Source organism: Dendrobates tinctorius, unplaced genomic scaffold, assembly GCF_039654945.1.
Source record: "Dendrobates tinctorius isolate UK_male_01 unplaced genomic scaffold, ASM3965494v1 ptg000065l, whole genome shotgun sequence".
Classification (NCBI taxonomy): Eukaryota; Metazoa; Chordata; class Amphibia; order Anura; family Dendrobatidae; genus Dendrobates; species Dendrobates tinctorius.
In genome coordinates, this window is record NW_027361733.1 from 298,360 (window position 1) to 323,082 (window position 24,723).

Consider the following 24,723-nt stretch of genomic DNA (forward strand, 5'->3'; position numbering starts at 1 on the left):
TTCGATTCCCCAAAGAAATTAATTTGAGTACAGCCTGTTGACGTTTGGCCACGGCTGTGCTCATATCGGTCGTAACAGGCTCCTGCTCTGCTGTTTCTGAGGAACTTGAGTAGGAGGAGGAGTCTATGTGTACAGACTGGAGTCCTGCAATCCGTGGCGTTGGAAGAACACGTACAGCGCCACTCTCCAGATCCGTACCCGGCTCCACAACATTGACCCAGTGGGCAGTGAGGGAAAGGTATCGTCCCTGTCCATGGTTACTGGTCCACGCATCGGTGGTCAGGTGGACCTTGCTACTAACGGCGTTTAGTAGCGCATGTTTTATTTTGCCCTCAACATGTTTCTGCAGGGCAGGGACGGCTCGCCTGCTGAAATAAAAGCGGCTGGGCACGTTGTATTGGGGGACTGCCAATGCCATTAAGTCCCGGAAGGTGTCAGTGTCCACCAGCCTGAATGACAGCATTTCAACTGCCAGAAGTTTGGCAATGCCAGCATTCAGAGACTGTGCTCGGGGATGGTTTGCCGAGTAAGGGCGCCTTTTATCCCATGCCTGTGCTACCGATGGCTGTGATGGATGGGAACGTGCTGTTATGGGTGGAATCTGACAGGGTCTCCGGACAACAGTGGCAGAGGTTCTTCCTTGGCGATCCTGTGAGGAAGCCGAACCAGCAGTGTGTGAGCTGGAGGAAGAGGGCCCAACACGAACTGAAGAGGTGGTAGGTGGTGCTGTACGTTGGCCTACGTCTTCAGGGTGTCTCTGCAACTCCAACTCGTGCTTGGTGCGCACATGTTTCCACATATTTGTGGTATTGAGGTTGCTGACATTTCTCCCTCTTTTGACTCTCTGATGACACAGCTTGCATTTGACAAAGCAAATGTCATCTGCAACTGTGTCAAAAAAGGACCACGCACTGCAACTCTTGTGAGCGCCCGGTTTGCCTTTGGAAGGAGGAATGCTCCTAACGGGTGCCGAAGTGGAGGGTACAGGCAACCAAGTCTTCCCCCTCCCTCTGCCTCCTGTTTTGGCCGGTAGGGGAATCTCTTCCTCCGAGCTGCTCCCACCACCTTCCTGTTGCTCACGCCATGATGGGTCAAGGACCTCATCATCTTCCCTCCCCTCTTCAAACAGCTGCTTCTCCGGGGTTGTCTCGCCAGCACCGTACGCACCAGAAAGTGGCAACTGAGTCTCGTCATCATCTGATGCGTACTGAGGTGTGCTGACCATAGGCACTGGCCCACTCGCCTCTTCAGATTCAGAGGGACAAAGAAGTTGCGCATCACTGCATACTCCCTCTTCTTCACATTCAGGAATGCTGCTTGGCTGGCCCCCTCTTTCCAAGCCAACAGATTCCGAGAACAGAAGTAGAGACTGTGATGGCTCCTGTCCATGTCTCTCTGACTGCCTGGGCACTTTGGCAGGTGGTGAAGAGACAGATGGTTGCTCTTCGGTGCTCTGACCCTGAGAGGATGCGGAAGTAATTGAAGTCGATGTGTTAGCTGCCATCCATCCGACAACGGCTTCAATTTGTTCCTCCCGCAGCAGTGGGGTACGTTGAGGTCCTACAAAGCTGCGCATAAAGGACTGTTGCCTGCTAAAACTGGGGGATGCTGATCCACTGGTGCCCGCAGCAGGCCCAGAATCCCCACGTCCTCTACCTGTAGAATCCCCACGTCCTCTCCCTGCAGAATCCCCACGTCCTCTCCCTGCTGAAACTCCACGCCCACGCGCCTTACTCCCTGCCTTCTTCATCTTGCAAGACTGCTTAAGATAGGCAAAAAAGTACAAAGGGGGGCCTTAGTGTGCTTATTCCTGAACAGCTGGTTACAGGTACAAGAAACACTAATTTTATGAAGTGTGTGTGTGTGGACTAGACTTTAATAGGAGCTGATGTGGCCTACACAAGTTCAAAATGTAGTGTTTGGTGAACTTTTTATGTGGTTTCTTTGTTTGAAACAAACTCAAAGTATGAGAACAAAGAATTGAAACTGATAGTATCACCAACTTTTTGGAGCTATTACAATGCAGGCAGGTAACCTACAATGCAAAAGATGAGGCTCCAAAAAAATTGGGTAATACTAATCTGGCTGCGCCGGCAGGGCACAAGCCAGAAAAAAAGGCTCCTCTATCTACTCCTATATAGTGTTTGCAACCAACCAATGTTGATGGATACAGATGGATGCACACTAATAGGAGAAGAAAAAATGAGCTGCACTCAGAGACAAATATGTGTGAGGCACGTTGAGCGTCCTACAACCAGACGTAGCTGCAGGACACTCTACTCAGCGTGAGCTGCACTCACACACAGTCAGAGACCTCTCAGACAGCCGTCAACAGTGCAGCTAAGTGGGCACTGGCACTGACAGGCTGCAGAAAGGCTCCGCTGTGTACTCCTATATAGTGTTTGCAACCACCGTAGATGGAGACGGATGGATGCACACTAATAGAAGAAAAAATGAGCTGCACTCAAATAAAAATATGTGTGAGGCAGTGACGCACGCTGAGCGTCCTACAGCCAGACGTAGCTGCAGGACACACTACTCAGCGTGAGCTGCACTCACACACAGTCAGAGACCTCTCAGACAGCCGTGAACAGTGCAGCAAAGTGGACACTAGCACTGAAAGGCTGCAGAAAGGCTCCGCTGTCTACTACTAGTGTTTGCAACCAACGTATATGGATACGGATGGAAGCACACTAGATTGAAATTATTAAAAAAATGCAGCTCAAAAAATAAAAGATGTATGAGGCAGCAGTGATCACACTGGGTGGCCTACAGCCTGACGTGGCTGCAGGACCCACTCCACAGCGTGAGCTGCACTCACACAGCCCTTGCAGACAGCTGTGAACACTGCTGCTAGGGCAAAGAAGGCTACAGTGGTGGTTTATGTAGCCTGGGTAAAGCACTAGATGTTTGGTGGAATCGCTATTTCTAACTGTCCCTCACAGTCTTCTACAGCAGCCTGTCCCTAACTGAATTCACAGCAGAGTGACCAGAAATGGCGGCTGCGGTGGCTTTTATAGTGCATCATGACATCATTTCGGCAGCCAATCACAGCCATGCCAATAGTTAACATGCCTACATGCCTAACAGGATGTGCCCACACTTTGGAGGATTCCCATTGGCTTAATCAAAGCAAGCAGGCTCATAGCATGATGGGAACTTCCTATTCCGATTCCGATCCCGGAATCCGATATGAAAAAAGTATCGGAATTAAGTATCGGAATTCCGATACCGCTAATATCGGCCGATACCCGATACTTGCGGTATCGGAATGCTCAACACTAGTGTTGAGTATAGTAGAGAGCAAATTGAGGCGGAAAAGGAGAGTGTGATGGGTGAAGTGACTAGTGATGAAGTGTGGAAAGTAATGAATAGCATGGCGCTGAATAAGATGCCAGTTTTATTGTGATATGGGATGTGAATGGTAATGACTTGGTGGATGTATGCAAGTATATGTGGACAAATATGGAGGTGGCTGAGAGTATGCGTGCGGGTATGGTTGTGTTGATACCTAAAAAAAGGGGATTTGAAAAGTTTGAAAAATTGGAGGCCGATAACGTTATTAAATTGTGATTATAAAATCTATGCAAAGTTAATGGCAAATAGGATGCGTGATGTGATAAAGAGTGTGATTGGGGACGAACAGTGTTGTGCGGTACCAGGGAGACGTATACATGACTATGCATGTATGCTGAGAGATTTTTTGTGGGACTGTATGGGGAGAAAGAAGAGTGTGTTTTTGTTGAGCCTGGATTTTGAGAAGGTGTTTGATAGGTTGTCGCATGGTTTCTTGTTTAGGGTATTGTTAAGAATGGGTTTTCTGGCTGATTTTGTTGGGAGAGTGAGGAGTTTATATAAGGACATTTATAGTTGTGCTTTGATGAATGGTTTTCTGGGAAGGAGAGTGAATGTTTTTTTCAGGTTTGCGACAGGGGTGTCCTTTGTCTCCCGTGGCTTTTATTTTACATAATGATTTACAGTAATGATTATGCGATTTTCTATACCTGCACCCTAAATGTGTATTGGTGATCAACATATTTGTACCCTATTGCATTTGGTTTTGTTAAACCTCCATTTTATATATTGTCCCTCCCCTGTGATATTTATTATGTGCACATTGATCCATGGCGTGTCTTTTGTCAACATTTGCCATTTGCGGTAGCTTCCCTTCTCCGTGTATCTATATATTTCAATAATCATTTTTTCTATTTTTTCATTATAATTGGATTTTGGTCGTGGTTTTTTGGTTTTTGGTAGCCATTTGAAAGCCTTTCTGATGTGGCAATATAGGGGAAGCTGAAATCATGACTAAACTGGCACTTTGCTGATATCTACCATAGATATAGGTATTGTTATGGAGTAGGAAAGCTCAACTGCTAATGCCACTAGACAGTATTTTTTGCATGCTCCATTAAAGGAGGATTGTCACCAAGGGGTTAATTTTCTGCAGCATGCAGTGGCATTCTGTGTGTCCAAAGCATGTTCCAGGCCGCACTTGGCGTGCCCCATCACAATCGCATATGGATGACGTGGTCGTGACGAGGCAGGGGGCGAACATCACCCCCCACAGCCAGCGAATCTGTGGCGGCTAAAGCTGTCGATGAATCGCTGTGTCTGCCCACGGCAGGCAGGTATCTGCCGAACTGTCAGAAGTGACAGTTTGGCAGATAGATTGTGCCGTATACGTGGACCCAAAGTTTTGCTTCTATGTTATTAGGTGCCTGAATTATTGACCATTTACTGGTCTTTACAGTGTCTAAAAGCATAATTGCGTTATTGTTACTTTTCTTTTAGGTTGATTCATGTTTTTATAGTTCTATTGGAGTTCAAGTTTTGTTAATGTAAGTATGGAATTTAAGTTTTAACAGTAGTATTGTAACTGAAATATATAAAACTTAATTTATAGAACTATAAATGTATAAAACAGAAATGTACATATAGATTGCTTAAATTTCGTTCTTTGGCCTTTAGGTTCCCTCGTTTTTAAACTTAGACATTTTATAAGTTGGAATACATTTTAAAATTGCAATTGCATATCTTTTCAAGAGATGAAAACAAATTATTTCTGCTACAGTTTCAAGTGAGTTTTGTTGACTTACGTTTAAGTTTAAAAATAGGTACATTTTAACTGAATGTTATACTGATATTTTAGTTTACTTTATGAGACATTTTATGACTGTTTAATAATTGTCTTCTTTTGGTTTTAGGTTGTACTTATACATTTTAGAAGTTAGAGCGGGTTTTTAAGCAAGATGAGATAGAAACTTGTCATGTCCAAGGTAGTACTTCAAATTTAAATGATCAATGCTTAACTAATTTGATTGTATTAACTGAGTTACAGGATTAGGAATAATTGTGTTACATTATTTCTAATTCTGTTACTTAATGTGACTCTAGTATGCATTATCGGTAAGGGTGTGTGTCTTCAAGGGGGTGTGTCTTCAAGGGGGTGTGCCTTTGATGGGGCCCAATCAGTTCTAGTTATGCCCCTGACAATGTGGAAATGTTTTTCGGTAAAATCAACTCTTGTTAAACATGAGAGAATTCATACAGGACAGAAGCCATTTTCATGTTCAGAAGGTTGGAAATGTTTTACTTGGAAATCTTATCTTATTGAACATGAGAGAAGCACACCGCCAACTGAATAATAATAAATTTTATCGTAAATTACCCTCCGATCCCACGGGGTGTTCTTGGTTAAATTCAGGAGGATGTTAGACAGAGCAATGGATTTGGGGGTCATCAACAAGCAGGAGAAACAATATTTGTGGGTAGAACACCCAATTACACTGACTTTCTATATGCTACCGAAGGTGCATAAAAATCTACATAAACCTCCTGGCCATCCTATTGTGGCCAGTATCGGCAGCCTCTGTGAGACGGCGTGTGTTTATGTTGATTATTTTTTGCAACCTTTGGTTCAGGACCTGCCTTCTTTTGTTCAGTATACATCACATTTTTTAAGGATCTGTCAAGACATCACATTACCACCTGGGGCCATTTTGGTCACATGCGATGTAGAGTCCTTGTATTCTAATATTGGACACTCTGATAGTTTAGCAGCAGTTTTTTATTTTTTTGACTTACTGGTCGGTTCTGTTAGGATTACTCATTCATCATTGATTTATTGGAATTTATTTTGAAGCACAATTTCTTTCTTTTTGATAGATCCTTCTATCTACAAACTTCTGGAGTGGCAATGGGGGCGAGATGTGCACAGGCGCTGGCAAACCTCTTTTTAGGTTGGTGGGAGGCTACTATTGTCTGTCTGAGTGGTACAAAAACAAGGTGCGATACTGGTCACGTTACATTGCTGACGTGTTCTTCGCCTGGCTAGGCACGGTGGAAGAATGTCAATGTTTCATTGAGCATCTCAATAGAAACACATACAATATTATTCTAACCTATTCCATGTCTTCCTCCTCTGTGACCTTTTTAGATCTTAAGGTTTTCTTGAAGGATGACAAGATATCTACCACCTTATTTCGGAAACCCACGGCCACCAAGTCTTCTTGACTATCGCAGCTTTCACCCGTTTCATACCAAAAGTGTTCCCATTGGACAATTTTTAAGGCTCAGAAGGAATTACACCAATAATGATGATTTTCGACATCAAGCCTCTAAACTGACAGATCGATTTAAGTTCAGAAATTATCCTCGTTAAGTCGTCTCCACGGCATATCAGCGAGCCAAAACTGAAACAAAGAATTCTCTGCTAATCCGTAATTCTAAAGTGCCCGATCAAAAGCCACGGTTCATCACAAGGTTCAACACCCATTGGGCTCAGGTAAGGGGCATTCTTCAGAAGCACTGGGGAATCCTTACCATGGATCTTCAGACTTCTTCTATTATTAGTGATAAACCTCTCCTTACAGCTAGACGGGCGCCTAACTTAAAAGATCTACTTACCAGAAGCCATTATACGAGACAGGAGACAAGTTTGAATCATGGCATCTCCTTGAAAGGATCCTTTGCATGCCGTAATTGCAGTATTTGCCCCTATATGCGTCCAACTGGAGGGGTGTTTGTTAATCCGAGTAATGGGTCAGGACAAATTAAAAGAATACATCAACTGCAAAACCAGTTGCGTTATTTATGCTCTGATTTGTTCCTGCCCACAAGTTTATGCGGGCCAAACATCTCAGGAATTAAAATGCAGGATTCAGAAGCATTTTTCCACCATTAACCTTGCCCATTCTGATGCATTTAAAGGAAAAACTCACTTCCGTGGCATCACACTTACTCACCCATCATTCGGGTAGGGTGGCTAATGTTCAGGTGGTGGGTTTGGAGAGAGTCAAGATCTCTAATAGAGGTGGCTGTCCTAAGCGGCAGCTTTTACAAATGGAATCCCGGTGGATTTATAATATGAATTCTGTTGCTCCCACAGGTTTGAACGAAGAACTTATTTTTATGGGATTTCTCGGTTGAGGACTGGTCCTTTCTGATTTATCATTAAATGGACTTATTGAAGCCTTATCATCAAACCACCTTGATATTTTTTCTGTTTGGTCTGGATAGTACATAAATACTTCTCTGAAGATGATCTAAGGCTGAAGACTCTTAGTCTACTCGTCTGACCCTGGATTTTGGATCCATAACCATTGAGATGGATACTAGAAAGGGATCTCCATAATGGTTATTTGGACTTGACACTGAATAGCATTTTTTGCCTGTATGGCTTTATCCAGAATTTCGTTCTGGGGACAATATAAAGAAAAAAAAGTTTTGTGGTTTTTGATGTAACCGCTGTTCCTGATATGTTCTTGTACGCTTGTATTTTAAGTGATTCTATCCGATAGTTGGATTTAGGATCAGTAGTTTGATATATGTGACTTTTATACCACCGCCCTTTGGTGCGGTCAGCTCATTTTCAATATATAGATTGACACGGGTGATTTCTATATGGTTTTCATGTTGTCTAATCCATTTGGCCTGCTGCTCTTCCATATAGTCATGTTCTCATGTGGTGCCATTTTCAGGCCCTTGGCTTAAGCTGGATTATCCTGGACTGGAGTCTAGTGTAGATAGGTTTCTGTTACCTATGTGAGCATTATGCAAGCTTTTTTAGCTTAACTGTTTTAAATCTTGCTGGTTTTTTCTTATTACATGAACCCACTACTTTAAAAAGTTTTTTCTTATAACTGCTGGGCTGCATCAGGTTTTTTGTGGTTTGTATTTGTACCTATACACGTTATTCCATGTTTTTACCTTCCCCCCTCCCCCCTTTTCTTTTTCAATTCTCTCATTCCATTTGGGTTGTATTGTTGAGGTTTACATTTTACTTCTTCGATACATTCTCTTTTCAAACCACTGCATTTCAGTGGTATATGTGTAGTGTTTTTTCAAAAAATCAAAAACATGATCATTTTTTCATGATTTAATTCCTAAATATCACCTTTTTCATCTCTTGATACAGCTAATGCTATCATGTCTGAACTGGTTCCTGTTCACATTAGGACTAAATGCGGACAATTGAACTGGGGTGAACTGGTCCCTGTTCACATTAGGATAAAATGCTGATCATTTTCAAATTGTAAAATTGTATTTATTATAATAAAAATAACATTTATTAACTATAATAATAAAAATAAACTCCTTATATTAAATGATTCATGATTGCACCTCGTATTTTTTTTTTTTGTTGCTGATTGGCTGGGGTGTGTATTCCCTCATGTTTCTCAAGTATGCATGTGTGACATGTGCCCCTTGTTGGTGTTTGTGTTTATTTTCGTACTGTGTTTCATGCATACACTGTGTCCGATTGTTTTTTGTATTGTTTTTTACATATGTGGATGACAGGTATCCTTGTATTGTCTCTTTTTTTATTTTGTCATATGTGTTAGCATAACTTCTTGTCTCTGGTGCAGCCCTCTGCCTGATACAGAAATATTCTGATTCTCCAGAAATAGGAATCCCCACATCGTTATACGATCCTCTTGATCACGTTTGTATAGGGAATATAAACCGCAGCACATACAGAGCACTCGGGTTTGTGCCTTCTTATCCCCCTGCTCTGATATTGTTAGGGCTGGCGGAACGCAACAAATAATAAAAAGATGGTCCTCTCTCCTCCTGTACCAGTTATGACTTGTATTGTTTAACATTATATTGTACTTGTTTTTATTATGTATACCCCTCCTTACATGTAAATCACCATGGAATAAATGGCGCTATAACAATAAATAATAATTAATTATAATAATGGTAATAAGGTGCATTCGCAGCCCAAGGTCCACCATGCAGGGATGTTAACTGCTTGCTCGGTAATGGCAGACAAATGGTGGTAATGCACTGGACACACGTGGGTTAAACGCCACCCAGTATTGTAGTAGTCGCGGGCTCTGTTGCTTCAGAGTGTCATGGTACCGCATAACACAGATGCCGTACCCTGTTAACTGTCACTGGGCACAGCAGAGTCAGTGCTAGTGTACAGTCACAAGACTCTGCCCCAAGGATGCAGGGTAAGAGCTTCTCTAGACCCACTAGGTGCACGGCGTCGCACCTGCAAACACCACTAATAGACGATGGCTACTGTTCAGTGCAGACCAAGTGCACAGTGGCGTACAGGCAAAGCCACTACTTGGTGCTGAAGCTAGACCCTGACTCTGCCTCCTACCTGCACTAGGCACTAACTGGCAAGGCTGATCAACACATGCGTGCCAAGGGTAGGGGTTTCATAATGTCAGTCACCAGAGATAATCATACATGCATACAACTCTTACTACACATTATCTATACTAGCACACGGCGGTGCAGCTGTGCGATCCTTTTTATACCGCAGGCTTCCGGGACCTTCCTGATGGCCCAATCCAAGCTGATTGAGGACCTGAGCATGTGACCACCAGTGAGCGGTCGTCTCACGGGCATGATCAGATGGAGAAAAGCAGGACTTAGTCCCAGGAACGTCTGCTCGCCTCTGACTAATGCAGAATGCTATAGCTGAGCCTGGGGTGGCAGCTGCAACCAGTTGCATAGTATTAGCCTGAGCAAGACGCTGGTATGGCGCCCCTGAGGATTCAGTCGCCACAGAGGTACTGCACCTTCTCCTAAGGTGTAGTGCCCCACCATCCAGGTAAGGTGGGAACTCCTTTCCACACTCAGTTCAGTGGGGCCACTCAACAGCTTCATGCTGGGGGTTAGCAGAGCACCCCTCGTGGAACCCTGCTTCGTAACATGAGATGTGCTGGGAGACGGGTGGAGCTAGTATAAAAGAAGGGGAAGGTCAGGAAGTTGAGATGAGATGAGAGAATGAAGATAAGGAGAGAAGATGGATGTCTGAAGGACGTGCTGCAGCAGGACCCAGTGATCTGGGCTGCTGGCACCAGAAAGACAGGGAAAGAGATTGATAAGAGTGATAGCCTAACCTTCCAGAAGAAAGAAAGAACAGATCGGAACAAAGGAGAATAGGAGGACGGTGGGAAGTAGGTTGAGAAAGAACCCTTCCAGTCCAGAGCGCAAAGGCCGGGGCCTGGTCCCCAAGGTTTAATGGATCTTTATGTCCAGCAACAGACACCGGTGGAGTAGTGAGCCGCTAACGCCTTGCTCCCCTTATAGACTTGGGACACAACAGCACTTGGATAGTGAGCCGGACGCGGTGGAGTCCCTGAAGCAGGCTACAGCTGTCTGTCATACAAGTAGAGACTAGGAACACCTAGAGAGAGGCATTCCAGGGTAACTAAGTACTGGAGTGCTTTGCACCTAAAGGCGCATTGGAGGAGTCGTTCAGACAGGTACATGTTGGCGGAGTGTTGGAGAGGAGAGCCTATCTTGACTGGAGGTTGGCTGGAGTACGGACCTGGAGAAGACAGCGCGGAGGCCTGCGTGTGTGTGTGTGAACTGCAAACAGTGAGTAAAGCCTTGGAACCGCACACCCTGGTGTCCTTCAGTTATTCCGCACTGCTACATCTGACTACCTGTATTTACACCATCTATGCCTCCCCGCCATCATTCCATTGACACTGCCCTGGGACTACAGCTCCACCTGTGGGGAGCTTTACCATCTCAGCTGCACATACCATCAGTCCCAGTGGATCTGAATGCAGCGTTGGCCTAACACCATACTTGCCAAACAACACGGGTGGTGTCACAAACTATTCTACTATTAATTACATCTTCCCATTACTTGGGCGCCCAGGGCCACGGACCGGGTCACTGCTGCTGTGACACCTTCCCATGACACCGACCCGGTACCGAGTACCCCACAGCCCTGGGAGGGTGACCCACTGTGACTGATGTCTCTGCTGAGAAGGAACCTCTGCGGCTGAAGAAGAATGGCAGACTGCAAACATGGCTCGAGATTCCCCCTTAACAGTGGTGGGAACTCGACGCCTATCAATATGTCACCCATGTGTCTGGATGTCTGAGCCTGCAGATTATTACACAATTTGCATTCATGCGTCACCCATGTATCCTGATATCTGAGCCTGCAGTCTATTGCACACTTTGTATTCATGTGTCACCTATGTATCCTGATATCTGAGCCTGCAGACTATTGCACACTATGTATTCATGTGTCACCTATGTATCCTGATATCTGAGCCTGCAGACTATTGCACACTATGTATTCATGTGTCACCTATGAATCTTGATATCTGAGTCTGCAGACTATTACACACTATGTATTCATGTGTCACCTATGCATCCTGATATCTGAACCTGCAGACTATTGCACACTTTGTATTCATGTGTCACCTATGTATCCTGATATCTGAGCCTGCAGACTATTACACACTATGTATTCATGTGTCACCCATGTATCCTGATATCTGAGCCTGCAGACTATTACGTACTGTATTCACGTGTCACCTATGTATCCTGATATCTGAGCCTGCAGACTATTGCACACTGTATTCATGTCTCACCAATGTATCCTGATATCTGAGCCTGCAGACTATTACACACTTTGTATTCACGTGTCACCCATGTATTCTGATATCTGAGCCGCAGACTGTTGCACCTGTTGTTCCCATGTTCTAATGTTAAGTCGCCATGTGCCCTGATATTGTAACCTGCAGACTATTGCACGTTATCCCCCTGCTCTGATATTGTTAGGGCTGGTGGAACGCACCAAATAATAAAGAAATGGTAGTAAGGTGCGTTCACAGCCCGGGGTCCACTGTGCAGGGATGTTTTAACTGCTGCTCCGTAATGGCGGACACTAAATGGCGGTATAGCACTGGACACACGTGGGTTAAACGCCACCCCGTATATAGTAGAGATGGGTTCTGTTGCAGAGACGTACCGCAGAACACAGATGCCGTGTATCTGTCACAGGGCACAGCTCAGTCAGCGCTAGTGTACGGTCACAAGACTCTGCCCCAAGGACGCAGGGTAAGAGCCTCCCTAGACCCACTAGGCGCACGGTGTCGCACCTGCAAGCACCACTAATAGACGCTGGCTCCTGTGGAGGGCAGACCAAGTGCACAGTGGTGTACAGGCAAAGCCACTACTCTGCGCTGATGCCAGTCCCTGACTCTGCCTCCTACCTGCACTATCAGCCTAGGCTCTAACTGGCAATTCTGATCAACACATGCGTACCAAGGGTCGGGGTTTCATAATGAGTCAGTCACCAGAGACAATCATACGTGCACACAACACTCACTCCACATTATCTATACTAGTGAATGGCTGTGCGATCCTTTTATAACCGCAGCCTTCCGGGACCTTCCGGATCCCCTGCTCTAATATAAATGCTCCCTGTGCCCTGATAGAAGGAGCTACAGCTCAACTACACTGACAGACTCCAGCTCCTCATACAAGATGGTGGCACATTTATCAAGGGCTTGTGCTTCCCACCTGGTGTTTATAGGAGAAGCTCCGCCTCCAGCTCTGTGCAGTCTGTAACTCTTTCCTAACCAGACAGGTCCAGGTGAACTTCATTATCAGGGGCTGTTCACACATAGCAGTTGTCCTGCAGTTCCTGTCCTGCAGTTCCTGTCCTGCAGCCTAGAACCTTCCAGCATAAAACATTTGTGATTTTACTGCAAATTGCTGGAGGTTTTAGCAACAACAGGTGACATCCAATAAAGCAATGGCAATTATCGGGGTAATGGCTGACAATGCTGTGGCGATGCGGCCGCAGTGACTGACTGCAGCTTATGGCTTTTATTTGGATGTTAAAAGGGAATATAATTTCCTTGCAGAACTGTGCAGACGGGTGTAATGGACGGGAGGTTTTGTGGGTGAAGGAAATATCCTGCAAAATCAGGAACCAATCTGACAATGAAATGTCGCTGCTGTTTCCGGTCTCCTCCCTGCGACTATGCTGCCATAGCATTTTGTAGCGCAGCACTTGGTGCGCAATAGAAACACATTGAAAAAACACATCATGCGGTTTGCATGTGTTTGCGTTTTTTAGGCGCAAGCATTTTAACCAGTTTCAAGCCATGTTAACTCTTAAAACACATGCGTTTTGTAACGCAGGCGTGCGGATCTCCATGCGAATGCCTGTATTCCCATAGACTGCAATGCGTTATTTTGTCGCATTCGTCTTTTTCACACCGTTGGACAAATACAAAAATGCAACAGGTTGCGTCTGGCACGCCTAGGCGCACACCATAAAAAAATGCATGCACACGAACACGCATACAAATGCGTGCAATCACAAGACCATGCGCACACCATGTTAAACATATGGGCACTTGACGCATGTGCATGAACGCGCACGATGTGCTGCGCAAAAAAAGCTAATGTGAAACCAGCCTAAGTCAGCGCTAGTGTACAGTCCCAGAACTCTGCCCCAAAGACACAGGGTTAGAGTCCCACTAGACCCACTTAGCGCACGGCGTTGTACCTGCGAACGCCACTAATCGACGCTGGCTATTGTGGGAGTGCAGACAAAGTACACTGTGGTGTACAAGCAAAGCCACTACTCTGCGCTGATGCTAGGCCCTGATTGCTTCCTACCTGATCTATCAACCTAGGCACTAAATGGCAAGGCTGATCAACACATGCGTGCCAAGGGTAGGTGTTTCATAATGAGTCTGTCACCAGAGACATTCATACGTGCATACAACCGCAGCCTTCCAGGATCTTCCTGATGGCCCAATCCAAGCTGATTAAGGACCTGAGCAGTCGTCTCACGGGCATGATCAGATGGAGAAAAGCAGGACTTCGTCCCAGGAGCGTCTGCTTACCTCTGACTAAAGGCAAGCCCGGACGCCTGCCCCAAAGGGGCTACAGGGAGGGCGCACATGACTAAGGAGGGATGCTAGGCCTGAGGGTTAGTGAAGGGTAAGGTGTAGTGCTTTTGTGTTTGTGGGGAAGGTGTGGGTTGGAGCTATGGGGCTTATGGTGCAATGTGAGTTGGCAGGGAGTGGTCAGTAGTGCTTTGTGCTTGTGGGGAAGGTGTGGGTTGGAGCTATTGGGCTTATTGTGCAATGTGAGTTGGCAGGGAGTGGTCAGTAGTGGGATGGATATATAGGGCAGAACTGTGGGGGGATGGTCATTCCTTACCTTGCAGACGTCCGGAATCGTCAGCTCCTCACATCTGGGACTTCAGCTTGAATCTTTGGATCCAGAAGATGGAATACCTCGTGGCGCAGATGAAGAGGATGATGGAGCAGCACGGCCAGCAGTGGATGAAGGAACAGCTGCAGCGATGGTCTGGTGATGGCGACGGCGGAGAAGATGGGACCCCTCTGCCTCCGAAGCGGCAGCGACGATCACGGCCTCCTGAGCACCTCAGCCCAGAGTTAAGTTTGCAGCGGTGGATGAGCCCCATTAGCAGACCTGTTGCAGAAGACATCGCGGGGCCGGAGCCAGAAGTCGAGAAGCAGGCAGCAAGGTAACTGGGCGGTGAGTGACGTGGCCGGCCTCCCCTCCATTTCGGATCGCGTCACACAGTGGTGACGCGCACGTCGCGGCCACGTTACCCGGCGTGGTCACCTGACCCGGCGCGGTCATCGGCATCGGTGGACGGCGGTGACGTGACGCGGCAAGAAGCCCGGTGGCGAGGTGGTGTGTGACTTCACCGGCCTCATTTCCTTTCTCGCGGCGCTGGGGGGAAGCGGGCGGTGGCTCGGTCATGTGGCCACCCTTCAGCTGCCAGGGGCCACAGGTCATGTGGTCCGGCGTCGCGTTCTCCGGCGTTGGGTGCCAGATTCAGGAGGTGTTGCCTGCGGCTGGAGCGCCAACCTCCCCCCCCCTGTTGGAGGCTCCGAGCCAGTGACTTTTTGCCATGCGTTCCCGGACGGACAGTCGGTCTGGGCGCTGGCGCTGCGGCCCAGGAGGGCTGCAGTTGGCGTAGATCCATGGAGAAGATCGCAGTTGCGGTGCTCGACGCGGAGGACACGTGACGGCTGTTCCGTGGGGTTCCGCGGAGTCAGCCTAGTAAGTAAGGCTCACTTAAACCTTTATTAATGTCTAGATTATATTGGTTGGGAAGGGTGTTGCTACGTATAGTTTCGGGTGTTTGTCTGGGGGTTCGGAAAGATGCGCGGCTGGTCCATGTGGACAGCGTTCGAATCTGTGAGGGAGTGGTTGCTTTGTGGTCCAGGAGGCTGTTTTGTGCACTTCATGAGTGTTGGGAGGTATTTTTTAATTTCATGCCAGTTTGCTCTTATGATAGTGGGTATATCTATAGGTGACGACATCATTTTATTTTGGTTAGTATAATTGTGCTTGCATTCTCTGGGTGTTTGTGTATGACTGGTGGTGATTCCATGGCAGTTTGTGAGTAATTCAGGTGGTGATACGGATATTGGCAGAGCGGTGGTGGATAGCCATATCCATGCCAGTTTTATGGTTTATTGTTATAGGCATGGGGTCTTTGGGCTGGAGGATTATCGCCGCGCCAAGTATTTGATAAGGGTTTGATGGTAGTTCACTGATGTGGTGAGCAGTTTTATCGCCGCGCCTAGTATTTGATAAGGGTTTGATGGTAGTTCACTGATGTGGTGAGCAGTTTTATCGCCACGCCTAGTATTTGATAAGGGCTTGATGGTAGTTCACTGATGTGGTGAGCAGTTTTATCGCCGCGCCTAGTATTTGATAAGGGTTGGATGGCAGTTCACTGACGTGGTGATCTGTTTGGGTAGTGCATCGGGCGGCTTAATCTTTCACGTTACAGTGGGGTGTGTTCTATTGCTGGTCAGAGGTGAGGGGGTAGGTGGTCGAGTTTTCATTAGGGTGTGTTTTATTTATATGCCGGGTTCGGTTCTCCAATAGGGGCTTTGAGTGTACTAAGGGTTTTCATGTTTACTAGGGGCATTTTGGTTTGTTGCGGCAGACGTTCTGGTGAGGTCGAGATGCTTGGGACGGCAGATCTTTCGGGAACCTGCCTTTCTGGCAGCAATGGATGACATTTCCCCCGGGGGGCTTGGAGTTGACCTTTTACCGGATTTGTTTTCCTGGTTAATTTCTGGGGGTACGTAGATATGGCGTGGAGCTGGGGTTATGGTTGGTCACTGTCTGGTTGTTGAGGTCCGTGGTTTGGTTTCTGTGTGGTAGTCGGGGATTATCTGGTATTAGGGATGGTGCAGTGCTTATATTCTGTTCATGGTCCAACCTGGGACTACTATCTGGTATTAGGGAAGGTGGTGTGCTTATTTCTGTTCATGGTCCAACCCTTGACTACTTTGGGTTTCTTCATGCTCAGGGCGCTGTTGCGGTTATCATGTGTTTGGATAAGTCAAAGTGTTTGATTCACCTGGGGCCCTATGTCTAAGTCAGGTTAGGTTAACGAGTACATCGTGTCAGGTCGGGGGTCGTTATTAGGTTCCCATGTATATCGCGCTGCTGTTTTGGGGGGTTGATTTTGGTTATTGAATACGTGGGGCTACGATCCACTGGGGGTTTTTGCATGATCTGCAGTCATATGGCGTTCTTACGGTAATTTGCTGGTCGTGGCTGCCCTGGGGCAGTTTTAACAACTTTTGTACGGAAGGACTGGTGGGTTCTCACTGCGGTTCTTTAGGATTGCCGATTGAGCTTTTGGCAGACTGTATCGGGTGGTATTTGTTACAGCCGTTGATTGCAGCTACGTAGGAGTTTATTATACAGAGTGGATAGTTTTTCGTTACAGTGGGCTAGGAGGTTTATTGTGGGTGCAGCTGGTCCTGCTTTGCCTTCTGGGTATACAGCTCTCCTTAGAGTCTTTTCTTTTTGGGTGCCCCCGGACGGGGGGCCAGGGTGAAGTGTTGCGCAAGGATGATGCAACATTTGAGTTGGGTAACCCAGCGTGTGCTTTACTGGTCTCGGGGGTCCTGGTTGGTGAACGGTTTGTTTATCCAGCGGGTGTTGTTCCATTTGTCAGGAATTCTGTATAGAGCATGAGGCAGGATATGTTGTTTCGATGGCCATGTGAATGGTCTCCCGCGTGGGTGTAGCCCGTCCGGCAATACATGGCTATGTCATTTATTCCGTTATGCGCACTTGTCAGGACCGGCTGGTATTATGGGGACACGGTTGTGGTGCAGCGCTGCTGCGGGGGAGGTGTACTTTAGGTAGTGGGTGAGCAGGTTGCAGCTATAACATTACTTTCATTAATGTCGGGCTGGTGGTACGCTGTGGCAGGGGAAGCTAGTGCGATGTGCATTGACTTTTAATGATTCTAAGGACCTGGTAATCGTCTGGGGCTGTGCTCCGTTTGGGGGTGCTTTTTGCGGTGCTTTAAGGCTGAGTGGTGGACAAGCATCGGGCACCGGTGAGTGCAATGTTTTGACGGATGGCCCGGGTTTATGGTGTCTGGGGTTTTCGGGAGATGTGATGTGTGTCTGAGTTTTCCTGGACTTCAGGTGGTGTGGAGTCGCTTTTCTTTCTTTTGTGAGTAGTGTCGAATCCGCAGTTCAGCGGGGAATGGGTGCGGAGTACATCTCACTTTTGGTAAGAGGGTGGCAACAATAGTGTTGTGATTCTGGGTTCGAAGTGCACGGGTGATGCACACAATTAATTCATTCCGGGTCGTGGTGATTACGGGGTGGATTGGTTTATGTTTTCTAGTTGGGTGGATATTTTAAGATAGATGCTATCACGCAGGGTTGACAGGACCAACAGCGTTTTGGTACTGCACGTGTGTGGTGGAGACTTGGTCGCTGGGTCGTCAAGGAGTTTGATCTGAGACATCGGGCCTGAATGCTCCTGCCTGGGAGCCATGCTCGTGTTGTTGTTCATGACTATATAGTGGGGCACGTTTTTCAAGAATCTGTCGGAGGTTGGGGAACCAGTGTAGGTTCTGTTGTTACGTCTATAATGGTTGGCTTTGATTATTATCAGGTGGAGTGCAATTTTCTGCCTGGGAGCCGTGCTCATGTTGGTGTCCATAGGGGCTCCTGTTTGGAATGACTACATAGTGGGTTTTACTGGGCACATTTTCAAGAATCTATCGGAGGTTTGGGGAACCAATGTAGGTTCTTTTGTTCACAGCAATAATGGTTGGCTTTGATTAATTATTAGGTGAAGTATAATTTTCGGAGGCGCCTGCAATGTTGCGGTCTCAACGAGGCAGAGGCGGTGGCTCAGGTTGGGGACTGGTCGCGCAGGCGGTGCATAGGATTGGACGATGCGGTTGGCTAGTTGCAGGTCTTGGGTGTGGCTGACCTTGTTGTACTGGTATTTTGGTGTAGGTTGGCATTGTGAGGTCTACTGGGGATCAGTTTTGATTGATTCGTCTTGGTACAGAAACATTGGTTACTCGAGCCGCAGAGTCGGCTCGGGTTGGGTTTTTGGTGGTGGTACTCGCACGTACAAGGTGTCATATGTGCTCGCGGTGGCGGAAAGGAGGGGGGTATTTGAAGTCGGTGGATTGCACAAAGAGGGGGGGGTGAACCCAGTGCAGGAGCGGGTTACCCCTGGTGGTGCAATGGTATACTTGGTTAAGGTGGGTCCCAGCTGTGCTGGGTCACAGCGGGACATGTTAACGTGGGACCCTGCTGTGCTCGGTCACAGCGGGGCATGTTAACGTGGGTCCCTGCTGGGCTGGGTCCCAGCAGGACATTGGTTGGGCAACACTCGGCTGGGTGTCCTCGAGCCGGTGTGGTGCGGCTGAGGGCACGTGGTGGAGCTGGTGTTGCAGTCATGTACAATGGACTCTTCATTTACCCCCCTCCTTTTGCTGGTGGTTATGTTTATGGAATATTTCTACTTTTATGGATAAAATGTTATTGCTTGTTTGGTGTTAATAAACGGGGCTGCTGTGGCCTTTTACATCCAATGTCACGCAGTCGTGTCTTATTTAAGTTAAGAAGGGGTAAGTGTGGGTTTTGGGAGGGGTCATTACAGTGAAGCCGTCAGTCAGACTTTCCTAAGTCAAGGCAAGCCCGGACGCCTACCCCAAAGGGGCTACAGGGAGGGCGCACATGACTAAGGAGGGATGCTAGGCCTGAGGGTTAGTGAAGGGTAAGGTGTAGTGCTTTTGTGTTTGTGGGGAAGGTGTGGGTTGGAGCTATGGGGCTTATGGTGCAATTTGAGTTGGCAGGGAGTGGTCAGTAGTGCTTTGTGCTTGTGGGGAAGGTGTGGGTTGGAGCTATGGGGCTTATTGTGCAATGTGAGTTGGCAGGGAGTGGTCAGTAGTGGGATGGATATATAGGGCAGAACTGTGGGGGGATGGTCATTCCTTACCTTGCAGACGTCCGGAATCGTCCCGCCCTCATTTTAGGATCTTCTGGAGATCGACATGGTGAAGAGAAGAAGAGGTTTGACGTTGTCGCAGCAGTCGGCGGAAAGGAGGGGGGTATTTGAAGTCAGTAGACTGCACAAAGAGCGGGGGGGTGAACCCAGTGCAGGAGCGGGTTACCCCTGGTGGTGCAGTGGTATACTTGGTTAAGGTGGGTCCCAGCCGTGCTGGGTCACAGCGGGACATGTTAACGTGGGACCCTGCTGTGCTCGGTCACAGCGGGGCATGTTAACGTGGGTCCCTGCTGGGCTGGGTCCCAGCAGGACATTGGTTGGGCAACACTCGGCTGGGTGTCCTCAAGCCGGTGTGGTGCGGCTGAGGGCACGTGGTGGAGCTGGTGTTGCAATCATGTACAATGGGTTTTGCAACACTCGGCTGGGTGTCCTCGAGCCGGTGTGGTGCGGCTGTTGGCACGTGGTGGAGCTGGTGTTGCAATCATGTACAATGGACTGTTCATTTACCCCCCCTCCTTTTGCTGGTGGTTATGTTTATGGAATATTTCTACGTTTATGGATAAAATGTTATTGCTTGTTTGGTGTTAATAAACGGGGCTGCTGTGGCCTTTTACATCCAATGTCACGCAGTCGTGTCTCATTTAAGTTAAGAAGGGGTAAGTGTGGGTTTTGGGAGGGGTCATTACAGTGAAGCCGTCAGTCAGACTTTCCTAAGTCATGCAGAATGCTATAGCTGAGCCTGCGGTGGCAGCAGCAACCAGTCGCATAGTATTAGCCTGAGCAAGACACTGGGACTGATGTCTCTGCTGAGCAGGAACCTCTGTGGCTGCAGAAGAATGGGAGACCGGAGAAGACATGGCTCGAGATTCCCCCTTAATATTGGTGGGAACTCGACGCCTATCAATATGTCACTCATGTGTCTGGATGTCTGAGCCTGCAGATTGCACACTTTGTACTCATGCGTCACCCATGTATCCTGATATCTGATCCTGAAAACGGTTGCACTGTTGGTATCCTGATATCTGACACTGCAGACTATTGCACACTATGTATTCATGTGTCACATGTGTCCTGATATCTGAGCCTGCAGACTACTGCACACTTTGTATTCATGTCACCTATGTATCCTGATTTCTGAGCCTGCAGACTATTGCACACTTTGTATTCATGTGTCACCTATGCATCCTGATATCTGAGCCTGCAGACTATTGCACACTGTATTCATGTGTCACCTATGTATCCTGATTTCTGAGCCGGCAGACTTGGACCTGTTGTTCCCATGTTCTAAGGTAAAGTCGCCCTGAGATTGTAGCCTGCAGACTATTGCACATGTTATCCTCCTGCTCTGATATTTTTAGAGCTGGAGGAACGCACCAAATAATAAAGAGATGGTAGTAAGGTGCGTTCGCAGCCCGGGGATGTTTTAACTGCTGCTCGGTAATGGCGGACACTAAATGGCGGTATCGCACTGGACACGTGGGTTAAACGCCACCCCGTATATAGTAGCGATGGGCTCTGTTGCAGAGACGTACCGCAGAACACAGATGCCGTACCCTGTTATCTGTCACAGGGCACAGCTGAGTCAGCGCTAGTGTACGGTCACAAGACTCTGCCCCAAGGACGCAGGGTAAGAGCCTCTCTAGAGCCACTAGGCGCACGGTGTCGCACCTGCAAGCACCACTAATAGACGCTGGCTCCTGTGGAGGGCAGACCAAGTGCACAGTGGTGTACAGGCAAAGCCACTACTCTGCGCTGATGCCAGTCCCTGACTCTGCCTCCTACCTGCACTATCAGCCTAGGCTCTAACTGGCAATTCTGATCAACACATGCGTACCAAGGGTCGGGGTTTCATAATGAGTCAGTCACCAGAGACAATCATACGTGCACACAACACTCACTCCACGTGGTCTATACTAGTGAATGGCTGTGCGATCCTTTTATAACCGCAGCCTTCCGGATCCCCTGCTCTAATATAAATGCTCCCTGTGCCCTGATAGAAGGAGCTACAGCTCAGCTACACTGACAGACTCCAGCTCCTCATACAAGATGGTGGCACATTTATCAAGGGCTTGTGCTTCCCACCTGGTGTTTATAGGAGAAGCTCCGCCTCCAGCTCTTTGCAGTCAGTAACTCTTTCCTAACCACACAAGTCCATGTGATCCTTGAGGTGAACTTCATTATCAGGGGCTGTTCACACATAGCAGTTGTCCTGCAGTTTCTGTCCTGCAGCCTAGAACATTCGAGCATAAAACATTTGTGATTTTACTGCAAATTGCTGGAGGTTTTAGTAACAGGTGACATCCAATAAAGCAATGGCAATTATCGGGGTAATGGCCGACAATGTTGTGGCGGTGCGGCCGCAGTGACTGACTGCAGCTTATGGTTTTCATTTGGTTGTTAAAAGGGAACATGATTTCCATGCAGAACTGTGCAGACGGGTGTAATGGACGGGAGGTTTTGTGGGTGAAGCAAATATCCTGCAAAATCAGGCACCAATCTGACAATGAAATGTCGCTGCTGGTTCCAGTCTCCTCCTTGCGACTGTGCTGCCATCCATCCGGCCAGGGACACGCGGCGCCATGTTCCTACAGGCGAGCCGCACGACCGTAATAGTGTAAATTTGGTGTGCCCTCTATTAACCCAACACAGACATTAACCCCTTCACGCCACAGTCCATTTTTTATTTTTTTGCTTCAGTTTTTTCCTCCCCTTCCTCCCAGAGCCATAATGCTTTCATTTTCTCTGTCCACATTACCACATGAGGGCTTGTTTTTTTATGGGAGGAGTTGTACTTTTGAATGACACCACTCCTTTTACTCGAGAATGGGAAAAAAATTCCTAGTGTGGTAAAATTGTGAAAAAGAGACAATTCTGAACATTTTGTGGTAAAAATGACCATGCCGCAATATTCTACTCAACAATGTGATTACGGCGATACCAAACGTCCAGTTTTTTTTATCGTTTAGTGATGATAAAAATATGGTTTCCAAAAAAAAAAAAAAAAAAATTTGCAGTTGTGTTGCCATTTTTCGAGATCCGTAACATTTTTATTTTTCAGCCAATGAAGCTGAGTATGGCTTATTTTTTGATGGGCAAGACGATATTTTTAACAGTACCAGACTATCATTCACTTCCATGTTGGCTGAATGTATTAGATGTGTTAGGTGACCAGGACCCATGTTGGGCCTACACTTGTAAGTTACTGCCCTATAAATGTGGTGTGCTGCTGAGGGCATAGTGTACTTTTGGACCATAGTTACAAGGTAACTTTTCAGGACTTTTATTAGGAAATTTCCACTGTTTGATGGGTTTTCTCAGGACACATCAAGGCACCTTCAGTAATGAGTTCTATATTCTCAAGTAAATGTTCTTAATGCACCGAGCCTCTTGCTATGTGTTGTTCTCTTAGGTTAAGTTTCAGGTCATGACCATTTCGTGACAACATTTGGCTAAATCTCGCACATTACATGGATTACCCGTACCTCAACATTTTTGTCTCTGGATTATTACAGGGGCTCAATATTCAGAACCACTTTTTAGATATCCTTGACACATACTTTATATAAAACAATACAAAAAACACCAGGAATTTCATGTGATTCTTTCACAAGCTTTTCAGTTGTCTTTATTCATAAATATAATATTCTTATGCCATTTTTGATATCATATAGAGAAGCCTATGAGAAAATAGCAGAAAATAAATGCTCTACATGAAATCTTCCTTACACCATCATTGGTGTTATTTTTGTCTGCTATAAGTGCATATAACTGATTATATTACTCATCTGATCCTTGGGCCAAGATACAATATAATATAGTTTGTCTGACCAGTCTAAGAGAACCAACGTCAATCCTTGGTCCCCTGTGGGGTAAATACTGGGTTTTGTAATGTAGCAGCATTTCTACTGCAAAGAGAATGTGATTTCATGAAAACGGATGACGACTGTATTTAAGGATTCTGTTGAACTGAGATTTTTGGTGCATTTTTTCTATAGGCTTCCATGATTAGCCTGATTAATGCATGAACTAAAACATAATTTTATTAGTATGGAAACCCAGGGCTTCTGCATTAAGAACAATGCTGCATCAAATCTGCATCAGAGACACATAAAAGAGGAGGTAAATGTATAAAAAAGGGGAAAAAATGCAATAACCAGAGAAAATACCTATTACATATTTTGGTGCAGACATCTGTGGAAACTGTTGGACTAATACTTATTATTGTATATATTACAACAACTACTATTTACTGTTTAACAGTGCGTGAGTTTCTATCTCCAGGAATAGTGTTATGGTGCCAGTAAAGCATTGCTAAAATAAAAACTACAACCAGGACGTTCCTGCTCACTGTGTGTGTAGCTGGAGCACACGTTACTTTCACTTTACAGGCGGACAGAAGAGCAGCTCCGATCCTCCCTAAGATATAGGAAATACTGGCTGTAATCTGCTATCTTTGTTCCTGAATATATATACTGTTGTACGGCCGGGCAGTACAGAGATTAATCTGCTGCCAACAGAAACAATGCCCTATATTTGCACCTGTCTGAACATGGCTATAAAGCTGCTTAGCGTCTGTATCAGTCAGTGACTTACTGTAATATCAAAAGGCTGATCGGAAATCAGTGGTAATAATGGAGGATTTGATTATTTTTTATCTCGTTTTGGTAGTAGGGGGGTGAGCTCTAATAACAGACCTGTATTCTCCTGAAATAGGAATCCCTACATTGTTATACGATCCTCTTGATCACGTTTGTATAGGGAATATAAACCTCAGCACATGCAGAGCACTCGGGTTTGTGCCTTCTTATAATGCAGCGTGCTCTCGATATAACATTTTCCTGGTGTTTGTCCCAGATGATTTAATAGAAGCCTTTAAACGCAGCTAAACTTAAAATTAATGGTGGTTCTTAAATTAAAAACTTGAGAACAATTCTCTTGTGTCGGACTGTTCTGATTTTGCCCGGTATAAATCTTTTGCTACAGGAAAAAAGCAGCACAACCTAAGCTGAGCCCCCACAGGTGACAGACCACCGCAGCATTATCTGCGTGCACTAAGCACAGGCTAAGAAGTAGTGTTCCATCTAGTTTGTGCATCAATGCCGACCCCGAGTGTTCCATATTAATATAGATTGGCACAATTGCTTTTGAGGCAAA

The 24,723-nt window shown here is 46.5% G+C and overlaps 2 long non-coding RNA genes across 2 annotated transcripts in view; one reads left to right on the forward strand and one right to left on the reverse strand.

Annotated features, from left to right (window-relative positions):
* LOC141094920 (uncharacterized) overlaps positions 1-24,723 on the reverse strand; it is a 109,500-nt gene that overhangs the window by 81,014 nt on the left and 3,763 nt on the right. The gene's annotated exons all lie outside the window — the stretch shown is intronic.
* On the forward strand, positions 5,192-6,979 carry LOC141094919 (uncharacterized). Its single transcript, XR_012233194.1, has 3 exons — positions 5,192-5,279; positions 6,169-6,242; positions 6,460-6,979. It is a non-coding gene; the product is annotated as an uncharacterized lncRNA (long non-coding RNA).